At 42.5% G+C, this 9183-nt stretch overlaps 1 long non-coding RNA gene across 1 annotated transcript; it reads right to left on the bottom strand.

Moving 5' to 3' along the window:
* Positions 1 to 1798: 1798 nt before the first annotated feature.
* Positions 1799 to 8225, bottom strand: LOC121634976. The gene is made up of 3 exons (XR_006009331.1): positions 8141 to 8225; positions 5264 to 5268; positions 1799 to 1808 (listed from the first exon to the last, which is right to left on the bottom strand). It is a non-coding gene; the product is annotated as an uncharacterized LOC121634976 (long non-coding RNA).
* Between the last annotated feature and the right edge of the window lie 958 nt (positions 8226 to 9183).

Below are 9183 nucleotides of genomic sequence, written 5' to 3'. Positions count from 1 at the left end.
TATTAGTTTATGGTAAAACAAACAACAAATTTTAACACTGACGCGGACTTCTAATAATTGACCTGTGTTAATCTTAAATGTTACCAAATATATAGAAATAAATTAAATCTTCATTATTAAATATAGAAATAATTCTCTTAAATAACTTAATGTTACTTTAAGTGTTTTGACAAAAGGAGAAACTAACATTAAATTCTTTTTAATTTGATTTATAAAGATACCTTGCTGCCCTTTAAGAACATGATCTTTGTTTTGGAGAACATGATCTATGTTTTGATACTTTTATTTGGTATTAATCAATTGCAAAACATCTAGTAATTGTTTAAAGGTATTTGTTGTATGATTTAAAGTAGTGAGGTTGGGACTAAAACTTCCTAAAAAGAGGTCCCGCCCAGGAAATAAAGATATAATAGATATATTATTTTATTTATTCCATGCTGGATATATATATATATATTTATCATCCAAAAATGATAGAATGTTAAAATCATTATTTTTAATGTTATTTTGGGATATTCTGGGACCATTGCGAGTTTTTGGAGTATTATAATTAAAAGTTTGTAAAAGTTTAAAGATGAAATAAAAGTATGCAATTCCCCTAATACCCATTCTTTTAAAATTATGGTCTATAAAAGTAACTTTTATCTCTTTATCAGAAGAAATATAAGAAGACATATCTAATTGAGTATCAAGGTTATTGATATAAGTATTTAAATCAAAATCAGCGCCCCTTGTTAACATTCTGTCAAAAACATCATCTGATGCCAAAACACCAATGTCTTGAAAAATATTAAATATAGAGCAATTTGTTGCTGATTTTGACCTAACGTGCCTCACAACCCTGGTGGTCTCCCTATTCCTGTTGTGGCCAAGCATCTATAGGCGAATATATCTTACTCCTCCACCACATGAGCTGATTAAGAGTAACACAAACACTGGACAAAGCTTGGAAAGGTCACCCTCGCTTTGTTCCCCTGGACTGGAGTGGCAAAGAATTTACTTCACATAGAAACTGTTGACTACAGGTTTAAGACTTTAGTGAACCTCTCCATTGCAATTGATGACGGACAGAACAGAGAAACTGACGCAATTAGAATGATAGTTCTGGAAAAGCGCATGGTTTTAGACAAGCACAAGGAGGAGTCTGCTTCATAATCAATGCTACCTGCTGTACATACATTCCAGATGAGATCAATGGAGACGTGGCAGAAGCAATGCAAGGTTTGAGAAATCTCCAGGATGGAATGAGCAAAGACCATGTTGCTCCCCGGTCATGGGATTTGTGGTCCTGGATGGCCGGTGATTCCTGGTGGCATGTGCTGATAAAATTCTGTGCACCAGTAATCGCTGTGTTAATTATATTCTGTGTCTTAATTTCCTGTGTTATCCCATGTATTAAGGCCCTGATTTCTTGTGCAGTTTCAAATGCTTACATGCAACAAGTAATGTTTGCCCAGCAATATCATGCCGTACCGGAGAAGGACGATGACTCTGCTCTGTGATTTTGTTAATGTTCACTGATATGATGTCTGTATCGAAAATGTGAGAACAAGTGATACGGTCTGATGTTTTGGTAGTGAACTTTATTTACACATTTTTGATTCTCGTTTATGCTTTACTCTCATACCTTTTGAGTTCCAGTTATTCATGCGTTTTAACAAATAACTTTGAAATGTAACTTTTAATGTCAAACAGGAGGGAAATGTTAGAAACTTTTAATCTTTTGACATTTGAAGTTCCTCTTTGATGTTTCTAACAACTGGCGCACCACCCACATAACAATGTAGAAAGACAGGATGTGGTGAGTGCTGATATACAAAATAACTGCACTTCTCTGAAGTATATTTGCATATCTGGTTTGGCAGATTTACACAATCCACTCAATAAAAAGGCTCAGCTGGTGTGAAGACTTTGGAGTTGACAGACAGACACTCTTGAGTGATTATCTGACTCTGGTCTCTCCCCATCATGATGTGCTGAAAACCTATCCTGAGTTCTTGTGTCTTATTTTATGTTAGGAAAACCCTGACACATTCCCAGGAAATATCCTGAGGGGTACGTATCCCCCCACTTGAGAAATATTGTTTCAGACATCAAATACAGTTTAGCTGTTAGAATGATGATGATGATGATGATGATGATAAAGGATTTCTAATGGTTGTTGGTGTTGTCATGTCACTGCTCTCCAGTTACTGGTTATTATCCAGGAAGCTGCTGCAGCTTCACAGAAAGGTCAGTGGTCTGACATTATTTAATTTAAAACTAGGTCCACACTAACTTCCTGTTCCATTCAGGAACGTCAATTTATCCCACATCCACACCAACTTCCTGCTGCCTTCAGTGACGTCAGCTCATCCCACGTCCATACCAGCTTCCTGCTGCGTTCAGTGACATCAGCTTATCCCACATCCATACCAGCTTCCTGCTGCGTTCAGTGACATCAGCTCATCCCACATCCACACCAGCTACCTGCTGCGTTCAGAGACGTCAGCTCATCCCACGTCCATACCAGCTTCCTGCTGCGTTCAGTGACATCAGCTTATCCCACATCCATACCAGCTTCCTGCTGCGTTCAGTGACATCAGCTCATCCCACATCCACACCAGCTACCTGCTGCGTTCAGAGACGTCAGCTCATCCCACGTCCACACCAACTTCCTGCTGCGTTCAGATACGTCAGCTCATCCCACGTCCACACCAACTTCCTGCTGCATTCAGAGACGTCAGCTCATCCCACGTCCACACCAACTTCCTGCTGCGTTCAGAGACGTCAGTTCATCCCACGTCCACACCAACTTCCTGCTGCGTTCAGAGACGTCAGTTCATCCCACGTCCACACCAACTTCCTGCTGCGTTCAGAGACGTCAGTTCATCCCACGTCCACACCAACTTCCTGCTGCGTTCAGAGACGTCAGCTCATCCCACGTCCACACCAATTTCCTGCTGCGTTCAGAGACGTCAGCTCATCCCACGTCCACACCAACTTCCTGCTGCGTTCAGAGACGTCAGCTCATCAAAGCAGCAACTATTTACACGGCATCTCTTACTTTAAGGAAGCTGCACTACAGTATTCATGTAGTTGAAAATACATACAAAATTTTATTTTTATTTATTTATTAAAGTTTCTCTTCCAATTTATGTTTGATTTATCAAGTTTTTTCAACCTCATAAACATCTATCAAACTCAAATTTTTTAGCTTAATTAAACTCCTTCAAGCTCACATCTTTCCAGTTCATTAAACTTAATCAAGTTAATGAAAACATACTTTTAATAAAAGCAGCTTGTTTAATTTTACAGTGTAGAACAAGCTGGATCAATGACAGAACAAAGGAATTATTCTTCCACAATCCCGGTTTTAATCAGGTTCAGGGCTGAAGTTTCCCACACAGAAAGAAAAGAAATTAAAAGTGGAGATTTTTTACTTTCCCTCCAGTGAATCAGTCCACCCTCAGACATGCTGTCTCTGGGCGGCAGGAACCTTTTTACCAGCTGCTTCCTTTTGTTATCTGAGCTGAGAATCCTCAGACTGACACCATCATTGGCCATTATTTGTCAGCAGATATTGATTCTCAGAGAAAAATCATCTGTTTAATCTTTATCTTCTGAAGCAGCATTCCCTGAAAAAGCTGGAGGAAGTTATATCAGGTGAAAACATGCTTTTTAAACGTACCATCCACAACTAGAGAAGGATGAATTGATAGTCAAAACTGAGTGAACGATGTGTCCTGATTGAAATGATGAAATGATGAAAATGATACTGATTGTTTTTGTTTTTAAATAATTACCTTTGGCTGAATTATGAGGTAATTATGGCAAATTCCCAACTCGCAAGAATTCAAGAGAGACTCTGGGGAGGCAAGAGGAAAAACAATAGTTTTTTTTACTTACTACATTTCTGTAGAAAGAATCCTCCTTCCTGAAGACCTTGGGTGGACACACAGCTTTAAAACAACGTCAAAACAACCTCACATAGTTGTGTCTCCACCAGAACCATTGTGACTAAGGGTCTGAGGAAGGACCAGATAAAGATCATCTTACCCTCGTAGTGAACTTTTAACAGAGCATGTATATGAAGAGAATAAACCTTAAAAGTGAATAAAAGCATGATGAGTAAAAATGTACAATGTAAAAAGTGTCATATAGTAACAATCAGTGTAAATACAATTTATAAATGAATATAGTAAAGGAAGTAATTATAGTAGTATTTATAATATTATATAGAGAGCATAATAAGTAAAATTTCTTCCACACCAGTTAACCAGCCTAGTAGGTCAAATGGTGTAACCACTGCCAGGCTTTTGTTTATCCTTCTGTCTGAAACAATGTTGATGGGAAATGTAGTGATTCATTCATCACAGTGATGAATGAAGCGTTTAGAAGGGTCGACTCTTCCAGCTCATATTTAGTATCACTCAGAGCTTCTGTTTATTCTAATTTAGCATTAATAAACAGTTGGTAAGAATTTTTATTCAGTGTTTTCATAAAAACTTTATTCTAATCCATTTTTGTTGCAACAAACGAGTTCATGTTGTTTAAAAATTTAGTGAACACGAAACCAGTTAGCAAAAGTTTTAAACCTTCTCAGTGTGGGAGAAATCTGAGTGTTCTTTACCACTCTCAGCTGGATTTTATTTTTGTGACATTTGAAATGTCACAAAAACAGGATTTTGGATTTTATCATCTTTCAGACGTTACACTAATTCATCACCCACCTGTGATGGTAAGTTTTTATTTCTACCCACCAATTTCAGCTTTCACCTGTATTTGGTGGGTTAGTGGGCGAAAACATAGAGCCCTGAATCATAACACATGTGGAAAGCTATTGGATGGGAGGGTTCAGGAGCAGCTGATCCTCTGTATCTCTGAACAGAGGTTCTTCACCTTTAACGTTTAGGCCCCAACTTTTCCAGTAAAGTGGCTTTGGAACAGTACCCTACCCACATACTGTTACCGCCCAAAACTGTGTTTAACTGACCAAACTTGCTTTATATTTTTTTACATCATTTGCGGTGATGTCGGTGGTAAATGTACGTTAACTGTCCCATATTCACACTACTAGTTCTTTTTGCACTTTTGCGTGGATGCTAACTGCATTTCATTGAATGTGCATGTGACATACAATCACCGTAAGTTGAGTCTATGTAATTGTCTGATATATTTTATATATATTATATATTTATTATAATATGTTATATAATTATATATATATTATATATATATTTTTTTTTATTTTATTTTATTTTTTAACGGCGCTGTAGGAGACGGCTGCTTTACCAGTATCTCTTACGCACCCGAGTGTTTCTTTCTTTCTTTCTTATCATTTTATTCCTTTATATATATATATATATATATATATCCTATTGAATATTTTTTAACTCTAGCATGACACTTGCACGTCGTCTTGTTTATTCAAGAGAGGAACTTTTTGCATTGAAGACTAATGTCGGAATGCAGCACAATGTACCGAAAGAGCTGAGGAAGAAGTACAGAAGCTGCAAGTCAGGATCTAAGCTAAAGGCTGCTCGACGACGTTTTAAGCCAGTGATCCTCTCTGTACTAATGGGGAACGTCAACTCACTACCTAACAAGATGGACTAGCTGTTGGCACTGAACAATCAGCGGAGTTATCGCGAGTGCAGCTTATACATCTTCACAGAAACATGGCTCACTGATGCGATACCGGACGCTAACTTGGATCTACCGGGTTTCACTGCTGTGAGAGCTGACAGAGACATGAACGCCTGCGGTAAGAGCAGAGGTGGGGGGCTCATCATGTATGTGAACAAACATTGGTGTTGCCCAGGACATGTCTCAGTGAAAAAGGAACTGTGTTGCCATGACTTGGAACTGTTAGCCGTTAGTCTGCGGCCATATTACTTGCCAAGGGAGCTTAGTCACGTGATCGTACTCTGTGTTTACATCCTGCCCAGCGCGGATGCATCAGCTGCCTGTGAGAAGATACACACAGTAACAGCAAGGCTGCAGACAAAGCACCCCGAGGTGTTTACGGTCATATCTGGGGATTTTAATCATGCTTCCCTGGACCCTACCTTGGCCTCCTTCTACCAGGCTGTAGACTGTCCAACAAGGAACAACAGAACAATAGACCTGCTGTATTTCAATGTGAAGGATGCCTACAGAGCCACCCCCCTCCCCCCACTTGGAAAGTCTGACCACAACCTGGTTCACCTACAGCCACAGTACACCCCCCTGGTCAAAAGGATGTCTAAAACCACACGCTCGATCAGGAAGTGGTCACCTGAGGCAGAGGATGCCCTGAGAGACTGCTTTGACATCACTGATTGGGATGTACTGCTGGGACAACATGGTGAGGACATAGAGGAGCAGACTCACTGTCTGACGGACTACATCAACTTCTCGCTGGATGTAGTCTCCCCCAATAAGACTGTCCGTTGTTATCCAAATAACAAACCTTGGATAACACAAGATGTCAAAGCTGCCCTCAACAGGAAGAAGGTGGCTTTCATGAATCATGACAAGGAGGCAATGCAATTAGCACAGCGGGAGGTGAAACAATGCCTGAAGGTGGCGAGGGACACCTACAGAAGGAAGATGGAGGATAAACTGAGTGAGAGCCCGTATGAAGGAGGTCTGGGATGGTGTCAACACCATCACAGGCTTCAGATCAAAGGCCATGACAGCGGGGGGGACAGTGGAAGAAGCAAACAGGCTGAACATCTTCTTTAACCGCTTTGACCAGCCCACTGTCCCCCCTCCCCCACTGCAGTACACAACCTCCCTGACTTCATCCCCTGTGCAGCCCCCCTGCCAACCTTTACCCCTCCCCCCATCTCAACACCCTCCACACATAACAGCAGAACAGGTGAGGGGAGAACTGAGGAAGCTCCACCCATGGAAAGCAGCAGGCCCTGACGGAGTGCCTCCTCGTCTGCTTAGGACCTGCACTGCTGAACTGGGGGAACCACTCCAGCATGTCTTCAACCACAGTCTATAGCTGGGGAAAGTGTTTACCCTGTGGAAAACATCCTGTATTGTTCCAGTTCCAAAGAAAAACCGTCCTGGTGAGCTGAACGATTACAGACCGGTGGCACTTACATCCCAGCTGATGAAGACGCTGGAGCGGCTCATCCTCAATCTCCTCAAGCCCCAAGTGCAACAGGCCCAGGACCCCCTACAGTTTGCCTATCAAGCAGGTGTGGGTGTGGAGGATGCTATTCTCTACCTCCTACACCGTGTCCAAGTTCATCTGGATAAGGGGAGGGGCACAGTGAGGATCCTCTTCTTGGATTTTTCAAGCGCCTTCAACACAATCCAGCCCCTGATGCTTCTGGACAAACTGAGGGAGATGCAGGTGGACCCCTGCTTGGTGTCCTGGATTGGTAACTACCTCACAGAGAGACCGCAGTACGTCAGGCTAAAGGACACCACATCTGACACTGTTATTAGCAGCACAGGAGCACCCCAGGGGACGGTGCTGGCCCCCCTCCTCTTCACACTCTACACCTCTGACTTCTGTTACAACTCAGAGCTGTGTCACATCCAGAAATTTGCAGATGACACAGCCATCGTGGGGTGTATTAAGGATGATGGAGAGGACGAGTACAGGAATCTGGTCAGTGACTTTGTCTCCTGGAGTCAGATGAACCATCGTGAGGAACGTGCGGATGAGGGGGGCGCTCACCCTGTCGTTCCCGGGAGCCACTGTTATGGACATCGCCGACAGAATCCCGGGCATCCTGAGGTCCCAGCCGCAGGCCAACAGGATCATAATCCACTTCGGCACCAACGATATCCGTAAACAGCAGTCCGAGCTGTTAAAGCTGGATTTCCTTCATCTTTTCACGTTGCTTGGACAATATCAGGTAAATGTTTTTATTTCTGGCCCCACCCCCACTTGCGGCAGAGGAATAGGCTGCTTCAGCAGGTTGCTCAGCCTCAACACCTGGCTCTCCTCCGCCTGTAGTTCCCACAGCCTGGGTTTTATTAACAACTTTGATGCTTTCTGGGAGTGGAGCCATCTTTTTGGGGCTGACGGGCTCCACCTCAACACGCGGGGCTGCCGTCTTCTGTCCGCCAATTTGGCATTTGGTGTACAGCACCCCTGCACCCAGCCCACTCATCACACCAAACCCACTGCACCTGCTGACCTGTCCGTCACGGATTGATGTCCCCCTGGTCCCAGCTCCTACTTACTCAGTTCCACTTTTAACAGCAAAGTTCGCAATACTGGACTTGGACCTAACATTCCTCCACACAGTTCATCAATTCATGTCATTATCACATTCAGAGAGCAACCAAACCACCACAAACCATATCATACTGTAGTGAGCACTCAATACTTTGGGTATGTGTGCTCAAGTTGGCCCCTCCCCTCTAATCAAGGGCATGTATAAAAGGCACCTGGTGGCCTCCTTTCTGCCTCTCTCTCTTTCCTGGCTGTCTGCAGGTCTCCTTGGGTGGTGAGTAGGGTGCTAGGAATCTTTTATGAAAGCAAAAGGTGGATTTTTATTTAATCCTTGCTCTGTTTTTTTGTAGGTCCACCTGCTGCTGTTCTGCCTGTTTTGATTCTTTCTTTTTCTTTTTTTGGTAGTGTAAGTTGTAGTTTGACCTAGTTACTTTTTGTTTTTTTGTCTGAACCTTGTTTCCTTTCTTTTTTTTACAGCTGGGAGCCATTGAGTGGATGGGCTAGGCACTCGTGGTTGGGAACCCTCACTTTTTGTGTTTGGTTTGACTCACTGGGTACACAGGTCTCCACGTCTTGATTTGTAGTGAAGTGTGTCGTGTGTGTGTGTGCTCACAAGGTAAGTGGTGGCACCCCTGGGCACTTTCCCTTGTAGGCTGCCCCTCTACCAATCCCCCCAGCTGACTTCTTATTTGTGGTTTAGTCCTTTACAAATTTGTATATGACTGTTTCATATAGATTTTAAATACCATTAGCCACCTTGTATTAGAATAAATTGGTTACTTTTCAACTCACGTCTCTGTCTCTTCTTAGCAGGAACGAATCTACAGTTATCTCCCGGGGCCCTAAGCCCCAGGTGGCGTTGTCGAACCTTCCATCTACAAACTCTTAAATAAATTCAGTTACTTATCCACCCTGTGTTTGAGTCTAAGATACCACACCCTCACGCCCCCACTACAAATTGGCGTTGTCGGCAGGATTTCCTGTTAGAGCAGAGACGTGTGTTTGTGGTTTCTTTT

Source organism: Melanotaenia boesemani, chromosome 23 (genome assembly GCF_017639745.1).
Source record: "Melanotaenia boesemani isolate fMelBoe1 chromosome 23, fMelBoe1.pri, whole genome shotgun sequence".
NCBI classification, from domain to species: Eukaryota; Metazoa; Chordata; class Actinopteri; order Atheriniformes; family Melanotaeniidae; genus Melanotaenia; species Melanotaenia boesemani.
This window is presented reverse-complemented; position numbering and strand designations above follow the sequence as displayed.